Source organism: Bufo bufo, chromosome 6 (assembly GCF_905171765.1).
Source record: "Bufo bufo chromosome 6, aBufBuf1.1, whole genome shotgun sequence".
In the NCBI taxonomy this organism is placed as follows: Eukaryota; Metazoa; Chordata; class Amphibia; order Anura; family Bufonidae; genus Bufo; species Bufo bufo.
Window position 1 is genome coordinate 412162079 of NC_053394.1, and position 24821 is coordinate 412186899.

A 24821-nucleotide genomic window follows, 5' to 3' on the forward strand; every position below is an offset into this window, starting at 1 on the left:
CACTTCCTATGCAGCTGGACCTACCTTGTCTGTTCAATGGACGGAACACTGCGCGTGTCACAAGAGCCTTGTCAGGTCAAGAGGTCAAAGAGGTCAAGTAAGGTCAGCTATTGGATGACATCACAAGGGCCCTGATGGAACACTCAACAATGGTGCCGTGACATCACAATCAACAATGGTTATCCTTTTTTTTTTTTTTTTTTTTTCCTTTCACTCACTACTTTTCCTATCATGCTTTCTGCTTGGCGTGCTTTGGCACCGCACCAGGAATTTCGTGCGAAGAAAAGGCGTGTCCAAAAGTCGCGTGTGGGCGGAGCTATGCAGATAGCAAACACGAAAAGAAGCATGCTGGTGTGACTTCTGTGCGTAGGACGCGCGTGAACGTTTTCCCCGGTTTGTGAGAGAAAGAAGCCTCCCGGACTGTGTATTGGGCTGGGGACAGTAGTCTATTGCCTTCATTAGTGCTCTGCATTGGGGACCATCGGCCTGTACTGCGAACCCTTTTCAGGTTATCGCTTCTCGGCCTTTTGGCTAAGATCAAGTGTAGGGATACATTGGGTCTTGGTCAGAAGGTGCCTGGGGTACCCGATTCCTCGGCCTTGGGGGACGGCACGGGTTTATAGCCCGTGTTGCGCCCCCTTGCTGCTATAGGGGATAGGCTTAGTCCCCAGGCAACGGGAGGCGATCGCGCTCATCAGTGATATTTATCGCTGGGAGCGTTCTTTATTTATTATTTTTTGGAGCGTGTTCATCTGGGCGTTTGGACATCTGAGGTCCCCGTCCCCGGACTGGATTGGAGACTCATCTCGCTGGGTGTGTGTCCTTTTTTGGTTTCGGGGTCGGGATTAGGCCTTGGCGTGTGGAGATGCCGTTCTCCTTTGACTTTGCGGATGGGGAAACCCATATACATCAGTCCATCCGGATTGAGGTGGCGGAAAAATTCCGGGATCGAAAGACGCTACGATATATTGTGGCCGAAATCCTGAACGGTGTTTTTCAGGTCAGAAGGGAGGACATCCTGTGTCTACGAGACCAGGAATATAAGGGCCTATATACCATCACCTTCTGCACGAAAGCATGTTGTGATAACATCTATGCAGCATTGCAGGTTGCGGACCAGGCCGATGACCGTCTTGACGGTCTCCATTTTGGGCTCCTCTACGGTGAGGAGTCGGTACATTTGGTTGTATGTATGTACAATCCATTTGTACCAGAGGAAGATGTTACTCTATTCCTCAGGCGGTATTGTCGAGAAGTTCACTTCTCACATGAAGTTAAAAACTCGGAAAATTTTTGGAATGGCAAAAGGAAATACTTTGTGAAATTTGAGAAGGACCCTGCAGGCATTGGGGGTCTCTCTCACCCGCCATCGAATTTTGCCATTGGGAGGAACAGGGGTTATCTCCTGTACTCCCAAATGCCCTCATTTTGCAGAAACTGCCAAAGATTCGGGCATACAAGAGAAAACTGCGATTCAGGGGTAAAACGTTGCAACAGATGCGGTAGTGAGGGACATGTGGCCTCAAGTTGCAACGCCTGTGACCTATGTGGCGAAAATGGTCACAAGTATAAAGACTGCCCTCTTAAAGCCCGTACGTATAAAGCATCCGTGGTGGTGACCGGGCAAAAGACACCCAGGCCGGGGCCAAGGCAGCAGCCCATAACAGATATGGGTGCTGTTGGTAATGCCCCGGGACCTGAACCGAAGGTGGCTGGTGAAACCGAGCCAGGGTCCTCTAAAGCCCCACCGGGCGGCCCGATGGGGGAGAAAGTAGAGGCTGGCTATAATTCCAACAGAGAGTCTAAACAGGGCTGTACTAGCTCTGCAAGGGCCGCAAGACCCCTGGCCGACCCGGACCAGGGAAAGAGTAGGCGATCCTCTGTAACCCTTACAGAGGATTCGGCCAAAGACAATCTGGACAAAGTAAGCAAGACTGGGGTGAGCCCGATGGGAAACCCCAGCAGCCAGACTGGGAAAGTCAAAAAGTTTGACAGAAAACACTCTTTGAAGGCGAGAGAGGAGTGTTCCCAAGACATTATTTCGCAAGCCGAAAGCTTGTGGAGTGGCCCCGAGCCTAGCCCTGGTGCAGCACGAGTACAGGGCAGGGCAAAGAAAGGCCAAGGTGCGGAAAGCTCGGAGATTTCCCAGACGGGCCCTGCGACCCCATTTAAGCCAGGCCTGATGCGGAGGGCCTCTGATGCTGAGCGGCAGCATTCAGAGAGATATCCGGAGGCAAGTCCCTCTACGACGGTGGTAGAGGGGACTCCGGTAAAAGACAGACGGAGAGACACGGGAATTCCGCAGAGGCCGAGTGGAAAGACGAAGAAAGAGGTCCAAGATGACAACGTTGAACCAGAGACGAAGAGAGCGGTGGGCGATGCGATGGATACCTCCCATACGGCGAAAAGGACAAGAGAGGAAGAAGGATATGGATCACAGAGAAAAGCCAAACCCCGTAGCTCAAAAGAAGATGAGGTTAGAAAAGAAATTGGATCGCAGCACATCTCTGAGACTGACCAAAGCATTTTTTCTGTTTGTCCGGATCCTGGTATCTCCTGCTCCCAAGAAATTGAGGAGGCAGCATCTTCTGAGCTAGAAACTGACTCTCCCTGATATTTATGTCATCTTTGTCTATAAAAATTTCCTCACTGAATGTGAGGTCATTAAAGAGTCCTGTGCGCAGGGCGGCTTTATTTTCTTTCCTAGAGACTTTGGACTTTGATATTTGCCTATTACAAGAATGCGGAATACCAAATCGAATGGAGTATAACGATATTAAAAAAGACTGGAAGCTGGGCCCTTCAGTGTGGTCCGGGGCAAATAATAATAGATCTGTTGGTGTTGGCGTGCTGTGTCGTGGTAATTTTATACAAATACAATCTGTGATCGAAATTTTACCAGGCAGAGCAATTTTAATACATTTACGTTTTAAGGGTCTTTTATGTCGTGTTTTAAATGTATACGCCCCTCCTGATAAACAGGAGAGGGCGGAGCTTTTTAACATTTTACCATTGTTTTGTACAGGTTCCGCCCCCTTGCTGGTAGGAGGTGATTTTAATTGTATTCGTGAAGGTGAAACCAGGCAAGGGGGTGATGGGAACAGGAAGGACCGCACTTCCTACCTGCTTAAAAATTTTATTGAGGATTTTAACTTAAAGGATTGCTGGAGGTCGCTCTTGCCGGCGGACCCAGGTGCCACTTGGTCCAATGGGAGAGTGAACTCCAGAATCGATTTTATGTTTGCTTCCAATAACTTTTCTCCCCTGAAATGTGAACTTGTTGACAATGTTTTCTCAGATCACAAGCTTTTATCGACACAGCTAGAGACGGAGGACGAACAAAAGGTAAACAAAGGTTATTGGAAGCTGAATGTTTTGCTATTAGAAAACCCTGAAATTAAGGCGGAATTTGTGCGGACCTACCAGTGCTGGCAGCAAGAAAGAAATTCCCATGAATCGGTGCTGCACTGGTGGGAGGGCATAAAGCCTAAAATTAAATTATTTTTTATTAAAGCAGGTAGGAAGAAAGCAAAGGAAAAGAAACAATGGTATAATGTTCTTAACAAACGTCTTAATGTTTTGTTTAAATTAAAAGAAATTGGTATGGAGGTAGACCTAGATATGGTTAATTTAAAAGCAGAAATAAAAAAATGTATCGAGGACAAAGGTAAACAAATAATTTTTAACTCTCGTGTAAAATACCTAGAAGAAGATGAAAAGTGTTCCCGTTTCTTTTTTAAAAAAATAAATAAAAGGCGTGAGGTAATTTTAAATTTAGAAGGGGAAACCACAGTAAATGGAATGCTAAAATCAACTTTTAATTTTTACCAATTTCTTTTTAATAAAAAATCTATTGACATGTCCTTTTTAAATGATGTTATTAATTCCCTTGATTTTAAGTTAGATATTTTAGACCAAGAAGTTTTATCCCGTGATCTTACCATAGAGGAGCTTTTATTTGCTTTTAAAAGTTTTTCTAACGGGAAAACGCCGGGTGAGGATGGGCTCCCCATAGAATTTTATCTAGCTTTTTGGGAAATTTTAAAAAGTGACATGTTTTTATTATACAAAGAAACTTTCACTGTTAAAGAACTGCCACAGTCCTGGAGGAAAGGGATAGTTTCTTTGCTATTTAAAAAAGGGGACAAAAGCCAGTTTAAAAATTGGAGACCCATTACACTTTTAAACGTAGATTATAAAATTTTAGCCAAACTTTTAGCAGTACGTCTTAAACCTTTTATTGATAAAATAATACATCCTAATCAGGTTTGTGGGGTACCTGGTAGATCAATTGCTGAAGCTTTAAATATTTTAAGAGATGTAATTTGGTATTTTAAAGACAGAAATCAGACCCTTGCCATTTTATCACTTGACTTCGAAAAAGCCTTTGACAGAGTGTCCCATGAATATCTTTTTATAGTTTTAAAAAAATTATGTTTGCCTGATTTTATAATAAACAAAATTAAACTTTTATATAGTTCTTGCTTTAGTCACATTTCCGTTAATGGTTTTTTAACAAAAGGTGTCCCTCTTTTATCAGGGGTAAAACAGGGGTGCCCCCTATCCCCCTTTTTATTCATTTGTGCAATAGAGCCCCTTCTAGCCACGTTAAGACGAGATAAGATGGTGAAGGGGGTACCAATCCCCGGGGGAGGGGGTAATCAATTGAAGGTTTTAAGTTACATGGATGATGTTACAGTGTTATGTCCAAGCTCCCCGACATTAAGACGTACCCTAATGAACACCACCTTTTTCTGTGAAGCTTCAGGTTTTAAACTAAATGTAAATAAATGTGACTGTTTTTATATAGGGGATTGGGATTCTTCAATAACATCTGGAATCCAAATGCAACAAGACCAAATAAAAATTTTAGGGGTTATTTTTAATCAGGCTAATAATGGAGTTTGTAATTGGGACATTGCAATTAATAAAATAGAGAAAAAGGTTTTAATGTGGAACATGAGGAATCTTACAATGGAGGGGAAAATTTTAATAATAAAAATGGTTTTAATTCCTATTTTACTTTACATAGCAATGGTTTTTCCCCCCTCAAATCTATATATTAAAAGAGTAACTCGTATCTGTTTTAAATTTTTATGGGGTTCATCAATGGAAAAATTAAAGCGTGAAAGTATGTATAAAAGTAGAGTCAATGGCGGTAAAGATGTTCCCAACCTTTTTAACTTCTTTTATATTAAATATTTCTGTTTCTGTTTTAAGATGTTTAAATCTAATGGCATTTTTAGTTATTTTTTAAAATATGCAACGGGCATGGTTTTTAAAAGATGGTACCGTCCCTCTCTAAATGCTCCTGTTCTTCTGTGTCCCCCTAAACATTATGCGGTCCTAGAAAAAACGGTCAGACTCCTACGCCTCCAAGAATTGGAGCCTGACATTTTGGGGGACCAGAGAAAAGTGTCAAAACTGTGTCGAAAGAATGAGGAGGTAGTGACAGTTTCCAATTTCTCGCAGGATAGATCCAAAAAAGTGTGGCGGAACGTATACGGGAAGTTTCTAGCAAATATCCACAAGGATCTGTCCTGGGCAATCGCCCACCAGTGCCTCCCTACCCGTGAGTTTCAATATAGGCGAGGGCTGGTGGCGAGAGCCAGATGTCCAAGAGACAGATGTGGAGATGATGAGACGGTGCTGCACTTGTTCTGGAACTGTCACTACGCTCAGGAGATTTGGAAGAGAGCGGGCCTTCTTTTTAAATGGATATGTGGTCTTAAAGATTTTAATCACGAATACGTTTTATATGGACTTTTTACTTGCCCTACACCCAAGCAACAAAGAGTTTGCTGGATGATTATTAACTGTTTTAAAAATGCCATTTGGAAGACTAGAAATATTTTAATATTTAAGCGTGATGACATTGATGTAAGAAACTGTATGAAAATGGCTTTGAGTGAATTATATATTTATTTCTTAAGAGATAAGAAAAATATGGGCATAAAAGAAGCCAATTCTTTATGGTGTTTAGCAGCCTGGAACACAATTGTATTATAACTTATATTCTTTACCATTGTCTTAATGTAATATAATATTTATGTTTTTATTATACCCCTGTTTCTTTTGTCAAAACTTATACTTTAATAAAGTTATGTTGAAACCTTAAAAAAAAAAAAAATCTGTTCTTATCAGTTTAATATCTGATACGTCCCCTATCTGGGGACCATATATTAAATGGATTTTTCGAACAGGGAGATGGAAAAAGAGCTTGCTCTGTCCACTCCACGCATTGACCTGGTATTGCAGTACCTCCAGGACCGGTGCACCCCTTCTAATCCAGTATGAAAAAACAGAATGAAATTGAAATGGATTGCAAGCATCATCCTTCCAGCCAAGCAAGTGGAAAGTTGTGTGTGTCGTGCCTCCTTCAGCTTCTCCTCTGTCTGCCCAGTCAGTGCAGTGTTGCTTTTTGCATATAATACCTGCATCTAGTCTGTCAATCTCCTAATTGCATCAGCTGTCGGTTGTTTCCAGCACCAAGCAACCCATTCAGCCCCAGTGTCGTCACACACACCCTGGATCCAATTAAGACTGATGATTGGTTAATTGGCTTATCACCTGAATGAATTGTTTGGACCTCCCCTCCTCCACGTTTGATTTGGGCCTGTTGTGCACACCTCGGAGGGTTGCTGAGTCGTCTCTGGCAGGCAATTGACCCTTTTTTGTATCAAGTTGGCTGGATGTAACCATTTAGCTTTTGCAGTGCTTCAATAAATGAGTAAAGTTTGCCTGTGTCTCCCTCTTGTGGATCTTTTGAACTGGATTACTTAGTGGCTAAAAAGTAGCCCAGCACTTCCTATGCAGCTGGACCTACCTTGTCTGTTCAATGGACGGAACACTGCGCGTGTCACAAGAGCCTTGTCAGGTCAAGAGGTCAAAGAGGTCAAGTAAGGTCAGCTATTGGATGACATCACAAGGGCCCTGATGGAACACTCAACAATGGTGCCGTGACATCACAATCAACAATGGTTATCCTTTTTTTTTTTTTTTTTTTTCCTTTCACCCACTACTATTCCTATCATGCTTTCTGCTTGGCGTGCTTTGGCACCGCACCAGGAATTTCGTGCGAAGAAAAGGCGTGTCCAAAAGTCGCGTGTGGGCGGAGCTATGCAGATAGCAAACACGAAAAGAAGCATGCTGGTGTGACTTCTGTGCGTAGGACGCGCGTGAACGTTTTCCCCGGTTTGTGAGAGAAAGAAGCCTCCCGGACTGTGTATTGGGCTGGGGACAGTAGTCTATTGCCTTCATTAGTGCTCTGCATTGGGGACCATCGGCCTGTACTGCGAACCCTTTTCAGGTTATCGCTTCTCGGCCTTTTGGCAAGATCATGGTCTTGTTGAGAGGGATCCGTACCAAGCTCTTGGCCCTGCAGCATCGCCACATGGCTTAAGCTGCTCGCTGCTATAAGGAGAAGGTGGGATAACCAAGAAGGCGATCAAGACGGAGAAAGATGGGCGTGAAAATCGATTACGCCGGGACCGGAGACTTCCGGGTCAGGAACGCGTTTGGAATTTGTGTCGAGGAAGCGAAGAAAGAAAAATTTACAGATGAACATCTTGTCAAAGAGGTACTGTTTAAAACTCTACATGTCAGTATGGCGGATATTTTGTGCTTACAAGATCGAATTGGTGGAAGGCGCACTCTTGTCTTAACATCTATAGGAGCCTGTCATAATTTATTTTTGTTTTTGGAGAGGAATAAGGACAATCCAGAACTAGATGGCTTGACGTTCACGGTGTTGTACAATAGAGACATTCACTTGGTCGTGTTTATGTACAACCCATACGTCGATACGGATGATATTTTTTTGTTCTTATCTAAATACTGCGAAAAAGTCGTTTACGCCCATAAAGTTATGGGTAGCCATGGTTTGTGGACTGGCAAACACAAGTATTTTGTGCGTTTCCGCCCTGATCCTCTGAGCCCAGGGGGTATGAGTCATCCTCCCCAAAGTTTTGTTATTGGCAGAGATAGAGGCCTCATTTTCTTTCAAGACGCTCCAAGTTATTGCCGAAAATGCAAGTTGTATGGGCATGTACAAGAGAATTGTCAGCAAACCTCCTTCGTCTGCTCGAAGTGTCATAAAGATGGGCATATCGCAAAGGATTGTAAAAATGCAATTATCTGTAATCTCTGTGAAGAAGCGGGGCATACTTTTAAAGAGTGTCCTTCACGTGGCTATAGAGCTAAGCCAAAAAGATTGTATGCTGATGTTGCAAGGGCAAGGGCTGCAGGGCCATCTCGGATCCCAGATCAGCCGTCTCAAACTCCTGTGCAGTTATCCCAGAATCCAGTTCAGGCGTCTCAAATGGCAGTTCAATCACAGACTGATATACATCAGAGTGGAAGTGTGCAGCAAGCTACTCCTATTGTTTCCCCTGTGGGGAGTAGAGAAAATGTGGAGATGGACATTTCCCAGGTGGAGGAAGATTTTCCCCAAATATTTGGTCTTCAGTCGGATCTTCAGGGAGAAGGAGAGGTGGTCTCTCCCTTACCTAAATCGCCAGTGCCCGGGTGGGATGAGATGGAGGACCCACAGGAGGATGGGAGAGGTGAACAAGGAGATTTTGTATCCACCAGTGACTTCATAACACCCACTACGAGATCAGCGGAGGAATCGCTGAGCTCAGTTGTAAAGAAACCCCGCTTATTTCCGCCTCAGTACAGTGGAGTAGAACAGAGTCCGGTAAGGCAGGAGGCGTATCCTGCTGCTTGCATTCCGGACAACAGTGCTTTTTTGGACGAGTCAAAGGCCAGGGACTTTTGCTCAGGAGGTCAACCTCCCGACGGAATCGGATAAGGAAACAGTGGGGTACTGGTAACTATGTCCGAAATAAGATCTTGCAATGGGGGGAAAAGCTGAATTTCATGTCTTATCCTTGAATGTGAGGGTACTGAAATCAAGAGCTAGACGAACTGCAGTTTTTGATTATATTAAAAAACAAAATCCGGATATCGCATGTCTTCAAGAGTGCGGTATCTCAGAACCCGTCTGTGCTAATGAGTGGCCACATGGGAACTCAATTTGGTCAGGTTCTTGTATAAATAAGAATGATGGTGTGGGGATAGTTTTATGTCATAGAGATCTTGTTTTTGAAAGCTACACGGTGGTGGAGGTGGGGAGGTGCATTATGGCGATGATTAAGTACAAGGGGTGGCGGGTTAGGATTATTAACGTTTATTGTCCTACCGGGAAAAAAGAACGTCTAGAGTTACTAGACAAATTGAATTTTTTTCTGGTAGGTAGAGTGCCGACAATTTTATTGGGTGATTTCAATTGCACTATAGAAGGTGATAAGATGGATGTGACAGGGAATAGATTGCACAAAATTGTTTCAGATTTTTCTTTAACTGATTCTGCATTGATGTTAGGTAAACCCCCACCTGCTACCTTTAAAGCAGATAGGGGTGATTTTTTTTCTAGGATTGATTTTGTTTTTCTTTCCAAAAATTTATTTTGTAGGAAAATGTTATACCTTGATGTTATTTTTTCTGATCACATGTGCTTGTCTGTTTGGGTGGAAGGAGATGAGGAGATTACATATGGTAGAGGTGTGTGGAAACTGAATATGGGTTTGTTAGATGATGAGATGGTGATGAGAGTGTTTAAGTACCAGTATGAAAGATGGAAATTCAGAAAGGATGATTTTGTGAATGTTTTGTGTTGGTGGGATTGGATGAAATCAAGAATAAAACTTTTTTTCAAGAAATGGGGGTATAAGAGGGCGAGGAAGAGGAGGAATGAATACAATGAATTAAATAGGAGAGCTGAGTGGTTGTGGAAATTGAGTGCAATGGGTGTAGATGTGAAAGTTTTGTTGGAAGTTGTTAAAAGGGAAAAGAAAGTGTTTATGGAGAGAAAGGGTAAAGAGATTATTTTTAGGGCGAAAGTTGATATGATTGAGAAGAATGAAAAATGTTCTAGGTTTTTTTTCAAAAAGGTGTGTGGTAAAAAGGAAGATATGTTGGAAGTGGTTGATAGCAAGGGAGAGTGTGTTAGGGGTAAAAGTGTGATTGGGGCAGTGGAAGAGTTCTATGGAAATTTGTATGGGTTGAAGTGGATTGATAAGGACCTTATGATGGAGGTAATGAATGTTTTGGATGAAAAATTAAATGTAGAAAGTCAGAGTTTGGTGTGTGAGGATATTTCTACAGAAGAAATAAAGAAGATTGTGTGGAGTTGTAAAAAAAATAAGACACCGGGTAAGGATGGTATTCCGATTGAGTTGTATGTGAGAGCATGGGACTGGATGGGAAATGATTTTTTGGAAGTATGTAGGTATATGTGGGAAAATGGTGTAATAGGGGAGTCGATGAAAGAAGGCGTGGTAGTTCTGATTTTTAAAAAGGGTGACAAAAATAAACTCGAGAATTGGAGACCAATAACTTTATTAAATGCTGATTATAAGGTATTTGGTAAATTGTTGGCTAATCGGATGCGTGGTGTGATTGATAAGGTTGTGAATGAAGATCAAGTTTGTGCTGTGCCTGGGAGAAGTATGAATGAAAATTTAGTTCTATTGAGAGATTTGATTGGAGATTGCATGAGTAGAAAACAGAAATGCATGTTACTAGCGATAGATTTTGAGAAAGCATTTGACAGAGTGGCACACTGTTTTATGTTTGCAGTTCTAGAGCGAATGGGTTTTCCAAAGAAGTTTGTGGACTGTGTGAAGAGTTTGTATAGTGGGGTGTCAAGTGAGTTTATGATAAATGGTTGGTTGAGTAAAAAGGTGAATGTATGGAGTGGTGTGAGACAAGGCTGCCCAATGTCTCCTGTGCTTTTCATTAGTGTGATTGAGGTATTAATGTGTTTAATAAGGAAGGATAAAGTTATGAGAGGTATGTTGATTCCGGGGAGTATGGGTAAATGTGTGAAAGTGTTAGGATACATGGATGATGTGGTGATTGTAAGTGATAATATGGCTGCTATTAGGAGAGGAAGGTTATGGTTGGATATGTTTTGTGGTGCGTCTGCCTTTAAAATTAACTGGAATAAATGTGTGTTTAAATGTTTTGGGGATAGGAGTATTTGTCTGGAAGATGTTAAGAATGAGAATAATGAGGTGAAGGTGTTAGGTATTTTGTTTAATGATGATTTGAAAGGGAATGAGAGTTGGGATGAATGTGGGAGAAAGATTGAGAGGAAATTAAATTTCTGGAGGTTAAGAGATCTTTCACTCACAGGGAAAGTATTGATTATAAAAGCTGTTATTTTGCCAATTATCCTTTTTGTAGCAGGAGTATACCCTGCATGTTCAAAAAAAGTTGCGAAAGTTGAGAAACTGGTGTTTACGTTTCTTTGGGGAGGACGTATGGAGAAGCTGAAAAGAGAGTATGTGTATAAAAGAAGTGTGAATGGTGGTTTGGATTTCCCTAAGTTTGAAATTTTTCTTGGTTTGAATTATATTAAAAGTTTTGTGGTGTTGGTGGAGAAACAGAATAAGAGTGCATATATGGTAAGATACATGGCTGGATGGATGATGTATGGGTTGAAGTGGTGTGAAAGAGATGCTAGAGTGCCTGTGTCGTTTAAATGTCCAGTGTGGTATGAAGTGGTTGAAAGGTTTATTAGGAAATTTGATTTATTGGCTGTGAGAATGGAAGTGTTTAAAGATAAGAAAAAGGTGATGGCTAAATTTAGAGAAAATGAGGTTGCATGTGATATTGTAGGGTTAAGGTCGGATGTTGCATCAGTAGTGTGGAAGAAATGTTCAATAGTAGGCATATCAAATAGACAGAAAGATATTGTGTGGATGGGGTTGCAAAACATATTGCCTGTGCGTGAAGTCCAGAAAAAAAGGGATTTAATTAGGTCAGAAGTTTGTCCAAGAGATGGGTGCGGGGGATGTGAGTCTGTAAGACATTTATTTTGGGATTGTGGGTATGCAAATGATGTATGGAAAAGAGTGGGAGGTTTAGTTAAAGAGTTGACGGGTGTTGCGTATATGGACTGGAAAGTGGCGATGTTTGGTATTGGTGCGCGTGGTAGGATGAATACAAGGATTTTGTGGTATATAATGGTATGTGTTATGGAGAGTCTGTGGGATGTGAGGAATTTATTAGTGTTCAAGAAAGAAGTAGTGCCTGAGTGTGACTGTGTTAAGTTAGTTCTGTCTAGACTTTATGTAATTCATTTATGGGATAGACAGTATGGTGGAGGTATAGATTCAGAGGGAGTATGGAAGTTTAAAAAATGGAGATCGTTGATCAAGTATTGAATTAAGTTATGATGTATTGTGTTTGTTGTCTTTTGATGATGTGTTTTTTTTTTCTTCTGTATATATGAATTTTGACTTTATTTGAAAAAAAAAAAAAAAAAAAAAAAAAAAAAAAAAAAAAAAATCTGTTCTTATCAGTTTAATATCTGATACGTCCCCTATCTGGGGACCATATATTAAATGGATTTTTCGAACAGGGAGATGGAAAAAGAGCTTGCTCTGTCCACTCCACGCATTGACCTGGTATTGCAGTACCTCCAGGACCGGTGCACCCCTTCTAATCCAGTATGAAAAAACAGAATGAAATTGAAATGGATTGCAAGCATCATCCTTCCAGCCAAGCAAGTGGAAAGTTGTGTGTGTCGTGCCTCCTTCAGCTTCTCCTCTGTCTGCCCAGTCAGTGCAGTGTTGCTTTTTGCATATAATACCTGCATCTAGTCTGTCAATCTCCTAATTGCATCAGCTGTCGGTTGTTTCCAGCACCAAGCAACCCATTCAGCCCCAGTGTCGTCACACACACCCTGGATCCAATTAAGACTGATGATTGGTTAATTGGCTTATCACCTGAATGAATTGTTTGGACCTCCCCTCCTCCACGTTTGATTTGGGCCTGTTGTGCACACCTCGGAGGGTTGCTGAGTCGTCTCTGGCAGGCAATTGACCCTTTTTTGTATCAAGTTGGCTGGATGTAACCATTTAGCTTTTGCAGTGCTTCAATAAATGAGTAAAGTTTGCCTGTGTCTCCCTCTTGTGGATCTTTTGAACTGGATTACTTAGTGGCTAAAAAGTAGCCCAGCACTTCCTATGCAGCTGGACCTACCTTGTCTGTTCAATGGACGGAACACTGCGCGTGTCACAAGAGCCTTGTCAGGTCAAGAGGTCAAAGAGGTCAAGTAAGGTCAGCTATTGGATGACATCACAAGGGCCCTGATGGAACACTCAACAATGGTGCCGTGACATCACAATCAACAATGGTTATCCTTTTTTTTTTTTTTTTTTTTTCCTTTCACTCACTACTATTCCTATCATGCTTTCTGCTTGGCGTGCTTTGGCACCGCACCAGGAATTTCGTGCGAAGAAAAGGCGTGTCCAAAAGTCGCGTGTGGGCGGAGCTATGCAGATAGCAAACACGAAAAGAAGCATGCTGGTGTGACTTCTGTGCGTAGGACGCGCGTGAACGTTTTCCCCGGTTTGTGAGAGAAAGAAGCCTCCCGGACTGTGTATTGGGCTGGGGACAGTAGTCTATTGCCTTCATTAGTGCTCTGCATTGGGGACCATCGGCCTGTACTGCGAACCCTTTTCAGGTTATCGCTTCTCGGCCTTTTGGCTAAGATCAAGTGTAGTATCTGTTCTTATCAGTTTAATATCTGATACGTCCCCTATCTGGGGACCATATATTAAATGGATTTTTCGAACAGGGAGATGGAAAAAGAGCTTGCTCTGTCCACTCCACGCATTGACCTGGTATTGCAGTACCTCCAGGACCGGTGCACCCCTTCTAATCCAGTATGAAAAAACAGAATGAAATTGAAATGGATTGCAAGCATCATCCTTCCAGCCAAGCAAGTGGAAAGTTGTGTGTGTCGTGCCTCCTTCAGCTTCTCCTCTGTCTGCCCAGTCAGTGCAGTGTTGCTTTTTGCATATAATACCTGCATCTAGTCTGTCAATCTCCTAATTGCATCAGCTGTCGGTTGTTTCCAGCACCAAGCAACCCATTCAGCCCCAGTGTCGTCACACACACCCTGGATCCAATTAAGACTGATGATTGGTTAATTGGCTTATCACCTGAATGAATTGTTTGGACCTCCCCTCCTCCACGTTTGATTTGGGCCTGTTGTGCACACCTCGGAGGGTTGCTGAGTCGTCTCTGGCAGGCAATTGACCCTTTTTTGTATCAAGTTGGCTGGATGTAACCATTTAGCTTTTGCAGTGCTTCAATAAATGAGTAAAGTTTGCCTGTGTCTCCCTCTTGTGGATCTTTTGAACTGGATTACTTAGTGGCTAAAAAGTAGCCCAGCACTTCCTATGCAGCTGGACCTACCTTGTCTGTTCAATGGACGGAACACTGCGCGTGTCACAAGAGCCTTGTCAGGTCAAGAGGTCAAAGAGGTCAAGTAAGGTCAGCTATTGGATGACATCACAAGGGCCCTGATGGAACACTCAACAATGGTGCCGTGACATCACAATCAACAATGGTTATCCTTTTTTTTTTTTTTTTTTTTTCCTTTCACTCACTACTATTCCTATCATGCTTTCTGCTTGGCGTGCTTTGGCACCGCACCAGGAATTTCGTGCGAAGAAAAGGCGTGTCCAAAAGTCGCGTGTGGGCGGAGCTATGCAGATAGCAAACACGAAAAGAAGCATGCTGGTGTGACTTCTGTGCGTAGGACGCGCGTGAACGTTTTCCCCGGTTTGTGAGAGAAAGAAGCCTCCCGGACTGTGTATTGGGCTGGGGACAGTAGTCTATTGCCTTCATTAGTGCTCTGCATTGGGGACCATCGGCCTGTACTGCGAACCCTTTTCAGGTTATCGCTTCTCGGCCTTTTGGCTAAGATCAAGTGTAGTATCTGTTCTTATCAGTTTAATATCTGATACGTCCCCTATCTGGGGACCATATATTAAATGGATTTTTCGAACAGGGAGATGGAAAAAGAGCTTGCTCTGTCCACTCCACGCATTGACCTGGTATTGCAGTACCTCCAGGACCGGTGCACCCCTTCTAATCCAGTATGAAAAAACAGAATGAAATTGAAATGGATTGCAAGCATCATCCTTCCAGCCAAGCAAGTGGAAAGTTGTGTGTGTCGTGCCTCCTTCAGCTTCTCCTCTGTCTGCCCAGTCAGTGCAGTGTTGCTTTTTGCATATAATACCTGCATCTAGTCTGTCAATCTCCTAATTGCATCAGCTGTCGGTTGTTTCCAGCACCAAGCAACCCATTCAGCCCCAGTGTCGTCACACACACCCTGGATCCAATTAAGACTGATGATTGGTTAATTGGCTTATCACCTGAATGAATTGTTTGGACCTCCCCTCCTCCACGTTTGATTTGGGCCTGTTGTGCACACCTCGGAGGGTTGCTGAGTCGTCTCTGGCAGGCAATTGACCCTTTTTTGTATCAAGTTGGCTGGATGTAACCATTTAGCTTTTGCAGTGCTTCAATAAATGAGTAAAGTTTGCCTGTGTCTCCCTCTTGTGGATCTTTTGAACTGGATTACTTAGTGGCTAAAAAGTAGCCCAGCACTTCCTATGCAGCTGGACCTACCTTGTCTGTTCAATGGACGGAACACTGCGCGTGTCACAAGAGCCTTGTCAGGTCAAGAGGTCAAAGAGGTCAAGTAAGGTCAGCTATTGGATGACATCACAAGGGCCCTGATGGAACACTCAACAATGGTGCCGTGACATCACAATCAACAATGGTTATCCTTTTTTTTTTTTTTTTTTTTTCCTTTCACTCACTACTATTCCTATCATGCTTTCTGCTTGGCGTGCTTTGGCACCGCACCAGGAATTTCGTGCGAAGAAAAGGCGTGTCCAAAAGTCGCGTGTGGGCGGAGCTATGCAGATAGCAAACACGAAAAGAAGCATGCTGGTGTGACTTCTGTGCGTAGGACGCGCGTGAACGTTTTCCCCGGTTTGTGAGAGAAAGAAGCCTCCCGGACTGTGTATTGGGCTGGGGACAGTAGTCTATTGCCTTCATTAGTGCTCTGCATTGGGGACCATCGGCCTGTACTGCGAACCCTTTTCAGGTTATCGCTTCTCGGCCTTTTGGCTAAGATCAAGTGTAGTATCTGTTCTTATCAGTTTAATATCTGATACGTCCCCTATCTGGGGACCATATATTAAATGGATTTTTCGAACAGGGAGATGGAAAAAGAGCTTGCTCTGTCCACTCCACGCATTGACCTGGTATTGCAGTACCTCCAGGACCGGTGCACCCCTTCTAATCCAGTATGAAAAAACAGAATGAAATTGAAATGGATTGCAAGCATCATCCTTCCAGCCAAGCAAGTGGAAAGTTGTGTGTGTCGTGCCTCCTTCAGCTTCTCCTCTGTCTGCCCAGTCAGTGCAGTGTTGCTTTTTGCATATAATACCTGCATCTAGTCTGTCAATCTCCTAATTGCATCAGCTGTCGGTTGTTTCCAGCACCAAGCAACCCATTCAGCCCCAGTGTCGTCACACACACCCTGGATCCAATTAAGACTGATGATTGGTTAATTGGCTTATCACCTGAATGAATTGTTTGGACCTCCCCTCCTCCACGTTTGATTTGGGCCTGTTGTGCACACCTCGGAGGGTTGCTGAGTCGTCTCTGGCAGGCAATTGACCCTTTTTTGTATCAAGTTGGCTGGATGTAACCATTTAGCTTTTGCAGTGCTTCAATAAATGAGTAAAGTTTGCCTGTGTCTCCCTCTTGTGGATCTTTTGAACTGGATTACTTAGTGGCTAAAAAGTAGCCCAGCACTTCCTATGCAGCTGGACCTACCTTGTCTGTTCAATGGACGGAACACTGCGCGTGTCACAAGAGCCTTGTCAGGTCAAGAGGTCAAAGAGGTCAAGTAAGGTCAGCTATTGGATGACATCACAAGGGCCCTGATGGAACACTCAACAATGGTGCCGTGACATCACAATCAACAATGGTTATCCTTTTTTTTTTTTTTTTTTTTTCCTTTCACTCACTACTATTCCTTTCATGCTTTCTGCTTGGCGTGCTTTGGCACCGCACCAGGAATTTCGTGCGAAGAAAAGGCGTGTCCAAAAGTCGCGTGTGGGCGGAGCTATGCAGATAGCAAACACGAAAAGAAGCATGCTGGTGTGACTTCTGTGCGTAGGACGCGCGTGAACGTTTTCCCCGGTTTGTGAGAGAAAGAAGCCTCCCGGACTGTGTATTGGGCTGGGGACAGTAGTCTATTGCCTTCATTAGTGCTCTGCATTGGGGACCATCGGCCTGTACTGCGAACCCTTTTCAGGTTATCGCTTCTCGGCCTTTTGGCTAAGATCAAGTGTAGTATCTGTTCTTATCAGTTTAATATCTGATACGTCCCCTATCTGGGGACCATATATTAAATGGATTTTTCGAACAGGGAGATGGAAAAAGAGCTTGCTCTGTCCACTCCACGCATTGACCTGGTATTGCAGTACCTCCAGGACCGGTGCACCCCTTCTAATCCAGTATGAAAAAACAGAATGAAATTGAAATGGATTGCAAGCATCATCCTTCCAGCCAAGCAAGTGGAAAGTTGTGTGTGTCGTGCCTCCTTCAGCTTCTCCTCTGTCTGCCCAGTCAGTGCAGTGTTGCTTTTTGCATATAATACCTGCATCTAGTCTGTCAATCTCCTAATTGCATCAGCTGTCGGTTGTTTCCAGCACCAAGCAACCCATTCAGCCCCAGTGTCGTCACACACACCCTGGATCCAATTAAGACTGATGATTGGTTAATTGGCTTATCACCTGAATGAATTGTTTGGACCTCCCCTCCTCCACGTTTGATTTGGGCCTGTTGTGCACACCTCGGAGGGTTGCTGAGTCGTCTCTGGCAGGCAATTGACCCTTTTTTGTATCAAGTTGGCTGGATGTAACCATTTAGCTTTTGCAGTGCTTCAATAAATGAGTAAAGTTTGCCTGTGTCTCCCTCTTGTGGATCTTTTGAACTGGATTACTTAGTGGCTAAAAAGTAGCCCAGCACTTCCTATGCAGCTGGACCTACCTTGTCTGTTCAATGGACGGAACACTGCGCGTGTCACAAGAGCCTTGTCAGGTCAAGAGGTCAAAGAGGTCAAGTAAGGTCAGCTATTGGATGACATCACAAGGGCCCTGATGGAACACTCAACAATGGTGCCGTGACATCACAATCAACAATGGTTATCCTTTTTTTTTTTTTTTTTTTTTTCCTTTCACTCACTACTATTCCTATCATGCTTTCTGCTTGGCGTGCTTTGGCACCGCACCAGGAATTTCGTGCGAAGAAAAGGCGTGTCCAAAAGTCGCGTGTGGGCGGAGCTATGCAGATAGCAAACACGAAAAGAAGCATGCTGGTGTGACTTCTGTGCGTAGGACGCGCGTGAACGTTTTCCCCGGTTTGTGAGAGAAAGAAGCCTCCCGGACTGTGTATTGGGCTGGGGACAGTAGTCTATTGCCTTCATTAGTGCTCTGCATTGGGGACCATCGGCCTGTACTGCGAACCCTTTTCAGGTTATCGCTTCTCGGCCTTTTGGCTAAGATCAAGTGTAGTATCTGTTCTTATCAGTTTAATATCTGATACGTCCCCTATCTGGGGACCATATATTAAATGGATTTTTCGAACAGGGAGATGGAAAAAGAGCTTGCTCTGTCCACTCCACGCATTGACCTGGTATTGCAGTACCTCCAGGACCGGTGCACCCCTTCTAATCCAGTATGAAAAAACAGAATGAAATTGAAATGGATTGCAAGCATCATCCTTCCAGCCAAGCAAGTGGAAAGTTGTGTGTGTCGTGCCTCCTTCAGCTTCTCCTCTGTCTGCCCAGTCAGTGCAGTGTTGCTTTTTGCATATAATACCTGCATCTAGTCTGTCAATCTCCTAATTGCATCAGCTGTCGGTTGTTTCCAGCACCAAGCAACCCATTCAGCCCCAGTGTCGTCACACACACCCTGGATCCAATTAAGACTGATGATTGGTTAATTGGCTTATCACCTGAATGAATTGTTTGGACCTCCCCTCCTCCACGTTTGATTTGGGCCTGTTGTGCACACCTCGGAGGGTTGCTGAGTCGTCTCTGGCAGGCAATTGACCCTTTTTTGTATCAAGTTGGCTGGATGTAACCATTTAGCTTTTGCAGTGCTTCAATAAATGAGTAAAGTTTGCCTGTGTCTCCCTCTTGTGGATCTTTTGAACTGGATTACTTAGTGGCTAAAAAGTAGCCCAGCACTTCCTATGCAGCTGGACCTACCTTGTCTGTTCAATGGACGGAACACTGCGCGTGTCACAAGAGCCTTGTCAGGTCAAGAGGTCAAAGAGGTCAAGTAAGGTCAGCTATTGGATGACATCACAAGGGCCCTGATGGAACACTCAACAATGGTGCCGTGACATCACAATCAACAATGGTTATCCTTTTTTTTTTTTTTTTTTTTTTCCTTTCACTCACTACTATTCCTATCATGCTTTCTGCTTGGCGTGCTTTGGCACCGCACCAGGAATTTCGTGCGAAGAAAAGGCGTGTCCAAAAGTCGCGTGTGGGCGGAGCTATGCAGATAGCAAACACGAAAAGAAGCATGCTGGTGTGACTTCTGTGCGTAGGACGCGCGTGAACGTTTTCCCCGGTTTGTGAGAGAAAGAAGCCTCCCGGACTGTGTATTGGGCTGGGGACAGTAGTCTATTGCCTTCATTAGTGCTCTGCATTGGGGACCATCGGCCTGTACTGCGAACCCTTTTCAGGTTATCGCTTCTCGGCCTTTTGGCTAAGATCAAGTGTAGTATCTGTTCTTATCAGTTTAATATCTGATACGTCCCCTATCTGGGGACCATATATTAAATGGATTTTTCGAACAGGGAGATGGAAAAAGAGCTTGCTCTGTCCACTCCACGCATTGACCTGGTATTGCAGTACCTCCAGGACCGGTGCACCCCTTCTAATCCAGTATGAAAAAACAGAATGAAATTGAAATGGATTGCAAGCATCATCCTTCCAGCCAAGCAAGTGGAAAGTTGTGTGTGTCGTGCCTCCTTCAGCTTCTCCTCTGTCTGCCCAGTCAGTGCAGTGTTGCTTTTTGCATATAATACCTGCATCTAGTCTGTCAATCTCCTAATTGCATCAGCTGTCGGTTGTTTCCAGCACCAAGCAACCCATTCAGCCCCAGTGTCGTCACACACACCCTGGATCCAATTAAGACTGATGATTGGTTAATTGGCTTATCACCTGAATGAATTGTTTGGACCTCCCCTCCTCCACGTTTGATTTGGGCCTGTTGTGCACACCTCGGAGGGTTGCTGAGTCGTCTCTGGCAGGCAATTGACCCTTTTTTGTATCAAGTTGGCTGGATGTAACCATTTAGCTTTTGCAGTGCTTCAATAAATGAGTAAAGTTTGCCTGTGTCTCCCTCTTGTGGATCTTTTGAACTGGATTACTTAGTGGCTAAAAAGTAGCCCAGCACTTCCTATGCAGCTGGACCTACCTTGTCTGTTCAATGGACGGAACACTGCGCGTGTCACAAGAGCCTTGTCAGGTCAAGAGGTCAAAGAGGTCAAGTAAGGTCAGCTATTGGATGACATCACAAGGGCCCTGATGGAACACTCAACAATGGTGCCGTGACATCACAATCAACAATGGTTATCCTTTTTTTTTTTTTTTTTTTTTCCTTTCACTCACTACTATTCCTATCATGCTTTCTGCTTGGCGTGCTTTGGCACCGCACCAGGAATTTCGTGCGAAGAAAAGGCGTGTCCAAAAGTCGCGTGTGGGCGGAGCTATGCAGATAGCAAACACGAAAAGAAGCATGCTGGTGTGACTTCTGTGCGTAGGACGCGCGTGAACGTTTTCCCCGGTTTGTGAGAGAAAGAAGCCTCCCGGACTGTGTATTGGGCTGGGGACAGTAGTCTATTGCCTTCATTAGTGCTCTGCATTGGGGACCATCGGCCTGTACTGCGAACCCTTTTCAGGTTATCGCTTCTCGGCCTTTTGGCTAAGATCAAGTGTAGTATCTGTTCTTATCAGTTTAATATCTGATACGTCCCCTATCTGGGGACCATATATTAAATGGATTTTTCGAACAGGGAGATGGAAAAAGAGCTTGCTCTGTCCACTCCACGCATTGACCTGGTATTGCAGTACCTCCAGGACCGGTGCACCCCTTCTAATCCAGTATGAAAAAACAGAATGAAATTGAAATGGATTGCAAGCATCATCCTTCCAGCCAAGCAAGTGGAAAGTTGTGTGTGTCGTGCCTCCTTCAGCTTCTCCTCTGTCTGCCCAGTCAGTGCAGTGTTGCTTTTTGCATATAATACCTGCATCTAGTCTGTCAATCTCCTAATTGCATCAGCTGTCGGTTGTTTCCAGCACCAAGCAACCCATTCAGCCCCAGTGTCGTCACACACACCCTGGATCCAATTAAGACTGATGATTGGTTAATTGGCTTATCACCTGAATGAATTGTTTGGACCTCCCCTCCTCCACGTTTGATTTGGGCCTGTTGTGCACACCTCGGAGGGTTGCTGAGTCGTCTCTGGCAGGCAATTGACCCTTTTTTGTATCAAGTTGGCTGGATGTAACCATTTAGCTTTTGCAGTGCTTCAATAAATGAGTAAAGTTTGCCTGTGTCTCCCTCTTGTGGATCTTTTGAACTGGATTACTTAGTGGCTAAAAAGTAGCCCAGCACTTCCTATGCAGCTGGACCTACCTTGTCTGTTCAATGGACGGAACACTGCGCGTGTCACAAGAGCCTTGTCAGGTCAAGAGGTCAAAGAGGTCAAGTAAGGTCAGCTATTGGATGACATCACAAGGGCCCTGATGGAACACTCAACAATGGTGCCGTGACATCACAATCAACAATGGTTATCCTTTTTTTTTTTTTTTTTTTTTTCCTTTCACTCACTACTATTCCTATCATGCTTTCTGCTTGGCGTGCTTTGGCACCGCACCAGGAATTTCGTGCGAAGAAAAGGCGTGTCCAAAAGTCGCGTGTGGGCGGAGCTATGCAGATAGCAAACACGAAAAGAAGCATGCTGGTGTGACTTCTGTGCGTAGGACGCGCGTGAACGTTTTCCCCGGTTTGTGAGAGAAAGAAGCCTCCCGGACTGTGTATTGGGCTGGGGACAGTAGTCTATTGCCTTCATTAGTGCTCTGCATTGGGGACCATCGGCCTGTACTGCGAACCCTTTTCAGGTTATCGCTTCTCGGCCTTTTGGCTAAGATCAAGTGTAGTATCTGTTCTTATCAGTTTAATATCTGATACGTCCCCTATCTGGGGACCATATATTAAATGGATTTTTCGAACAGGGAGATGGAAAAAGAGCTTGCTCTGTCCACTCCACGCATTGACCTGGTATTGCAGTACCTCCAGGACCGGTGCACCCCTTCTAATCCAGTATGAAAAAACAGAATGAAATTGAAATGGATTGCAAGCATCATCCTTCCAGCCAAGCAAGTGGAAAGTTGTGTGTGTCGTGCCTCCTTCAGCTTCTCCTCTGTCTGCCCAGTCAGTGCAGTGTTGCTTTTTGCATATAATACCTGCATCTAGTCTGTCAATCTCCTAATTGCATCAGCTGTCGGTTGTTTCCAGCACCAAGCAACCCATTCAGCCCCAGTGTCGTCACACACACCCTGGATCCAATTAAGACTGATGATTGGTTAATTGGCTTATCACCTGAATGAATTGTTTGGACCTCCCCTCCTCCACGTTTGATTTGGGCCTGTTGTGCACACCTCGGAGGGTTGCTGAGTCGTCTCTGGCAGGCAATTGACCCTTTTTTGTATCAAGTTGGCTGGATGTAACCATTTAGCTTTTGCAGTGCTTCAATAAATGAGTAAAGTTTGCCTGTGTCTCCCTCTTGTGGATCTTTTGAACTGGATTACTTAGTGGCTAAAAAGTAGCCCAGCACTTCCTATGCAGCTGGACCTACCTTGTCTGTTCAATGGACGGAACACTGCGCGTGTCACAAGAGCCTTGTCAGGTCAAGAGGTCAAAGAGGTCAAGTAAGGTCAGCTATTGGATGACATCACAAGGGCCCTGATGGAACACTCAACAATGGTGCCGTGACATCACAATCAACAATGGTTATCCTTTTTTTTTTTTTTTTTTTTTCCTTTCACTCACTACTATTCCTATCATGCTTTCTGCTTGGCGTGCTTTGGCACCGCACCAGGAATTTCGTGCGAAGAAAAGGCGTGTCCAAAAGTCGCGTGTGGGCGGAGCTATGCAGATAGCAAACACGAAAAGAAGCATGCTGGTGTGACTTCTGTGCGTAGGACGCGCGTGAACGTTTTCCCCGGTTTGTGAGAGAAAGAAGCCTCCCGGACTGTGTATTGGGCTGGGGACAGTAGTCTATTGCCTTCATTAGTGCTCTGCATTGGGGACCATCGGCCTGTACTGCGAACCCTTTTCAGGTTATCGCTTCTCGGCCTTTTGGCTAAGATCAAGTGTAGTATCTGTTCTTATCAGTTTAATATCTGATACGTCCCCTATCTGGGGACCATATATTAAATGGATTTTTCGAACAGGGAGATGGAAAAAGAGCTTGCTCTGTCCACTCCACGCATTGACCTGGTATTGCAGTACCTCCAGGACCGGTGCACCCCTTCTAATCCAGTATGAAAAAACAGAATGAAATTGAAATGGATTGCAAGCATCATCCTTCCAGCCAAGCAAGTGGAAAGTTGTGTGTGTCGTGCCTCCTTCAGCTTCTCCTCTGTCTGCCCAGTCAGTGCAGTGTTGCTTTTTGCATATAATACCTGCATCTAGTCTGTCAATCTCCTAATTGCATCAGCTGTCGGTTGTTTCCAGCACCAAGCAACCCATTCAGCCCCAGTGTCGTCACACACACCCTGGATCCAATTAAGACTGATGATTGGTTAATTGGCTTATCACCTGAATGAATTGTTTGGACCTCCCCTCCTCCACGTTTGATTTGGGCCTGTTGTGCACACCTCGGAGGGTTGCTGAGTCGTCTCTGGCAGGCAATTGACCCTTTTTTGTATCAAGTTGGCTGGATGTAACCATTTAGCTTTTGCAGTGCTTCAATAAATGAGTAAAGTTTGCCTGTGTCTCCCTCTTGTGGATCTTTTGAACTGGATTACTTAGTGGCTAAAAAGTAGCCCAGCACTTCCTATGCAGCTGGACCTACCTTGTCTGTTCAATGGACGGAACACTGCGCGTGTCACAAGAGCCTTGTCAGGTCAAGAGGTCAAAGAGGTCAAGTAAGGTCAGCTATTGGATGACATCACAAGGGCCCTGATGGAACACTCAACAATGGTGCCGTGACATCACAATCAACAATGGTTATCCTTTTTTTTTTTTTTTTTTTTTCCTTTCACTCACTACTATTCCTATCATGCTTTCTGCTTGGCGTGCTTTGGCACCGCACCAGGAATTTCGTGCGAAGAAAAGGCGTGTCCAAAAGTCGCGTGTGGGCGGAGCTATGCAGATAGCAAACACGAAAAGAAGCATGCTGGTGTGACTTCTGTGCGTAGGACGCGCGTGAACGTTTTCCCCGGTTTGTGAGAGAAAGAAGCCTCCCGGACTGTGTATTGGGCTGGGGACAGTAGTCTATTGCCTTCATTAGTGCTCTGCATTGGGGACCATCGGCCTGTACTGCGAACCCTTTTCAGGTTATCGCTTCTCGGCCTTTTGGCAAGATCATGGTCTTGTTGAGAGGGATCCGTACCAAGCTCTTGGCCCTGCAGCATCGCCACATGGCTTAAGCTGCTCGCTGCTATAAGGAGAAGGTGGGATAACCAAGAAGGCGATCAAGACGGAGAAAGATGGGCGTGAAAATCGATTACGCCGGGACCGGAGACTTCCGGGTCAGGAACGCGTTTGGAATTTGTGTCGAGGAAGCGAAGAAAGAAAAATTTACAGATGAACATCTTGTCAAAGAGGTACTGTTTAAAACTCTACATG

General features: G+C 44.3%; 9 non-coding genes and 2 pseudogenes across 9 annotated transcripts; all 11 read left to right on the forward strand.

Moving 5' to 3' along the window:
* The first annotated feature begins 6062 nt into the window (after window positions 1–6062).
* On the forward strand, window positions 6063–6283 carry LOC121006421 (annotated as a pseudogene).
* Window positions 6284–12303: 6020 nt separating this feature from the next.
* LOC121006465 lies at window positions 12304–12510 on the forward strand (annotated as a pseudogene).
* A 1030-nt stretch (window positions 12511–13540) lies between these two features.
* Window positions 13541–13731, forward strand: LOC121006289. Its single transcript, XR_005780150.1, has one exon. It is a non-coding gene; the product is annotated as a U2 spliceosomal RNA (small nuclear RNA).
* A 1030-nt stretch (window positions 13732–14761) lies between these two features.
* Window positions 14762–14952, forward strand: LOC121006290. The gene has a single exon (XR_005780151.1). It is a non-coding gene; the product is annotated as a U2 spliceosomal RNA (small nuclear RNA).
* A 1030-nt stretch (window positions 14953–15982) lies between these two features.
* Window positions 15983–16173, forward strand: LOC121006291. The gene has a single exon (XR_005780152.1). It is a non-coding gene; the product is annotated as a U2 spliceosomal RNA (small nuclear RNA).
* A 1030-nt stretch (window positions 16174–17203) lies between these two features.
* On the forward strand, window positions 17204–17394 carry LOC121006292. Its single transcript, XR_005780153.1, has one exon. It is a non-coding gene; the product is annotated as a U2 spliceosomal RNA (small nuclear RNA).
* A 1031-nt stretch (window positions 17395–18425) lies between these two features.
* LOC121006293 lies at window positions 18426–18616 on the forward strand. Its single transcript, XR_005780154.1, has one exon. It is a non-coding gene; the product is annotated as a U2 spliceosomal RNA (small nuclear RNA).
* A 1031-nt stretch (window positions 18617–19647) lies between these two features.
* Window positions 19648–19838, forward strand: LOC121006294. Its single transcript, XR_005780155.1, has one exon. It is a non-coding gene; the product is annotated as a U2 spliceosomal RNA (small nuclear RNA).
* Window positions 19839–20868: 1030 nt separating this feature from the next.
* On the forward strand, window positions 20869–21059 carry LOC121006295. The gene has a single exon (XR_005780156.1). It is a non-coding gene; the product is annotated as a U2 spliceosomal RNA (small nuclear RNA).
* Window positions 21060–22090: 1031 nt separating this feature from the next.
* On the forward strand, window positions 22091–22281 carry LOC121006296. The gene has a single exon (XR_005780157.1). It is a non-coding gene; the product is annotated as a U2 spliceosomal RNA (small nuclear RNA).
* A 1030-nt stretch (window positions 22282–23311) lies between these two features.
* LOC121006297 lies at window positions 23312–23502 on the forward strand. The gene has a single exon (XR_005780158.1). It is a non-coding gene; the product is annotated as a U2 spliceosomal RNA (small nuclear RNA).
* Window positions 23503–24821: the final 1319 nt, after the last annotated feature.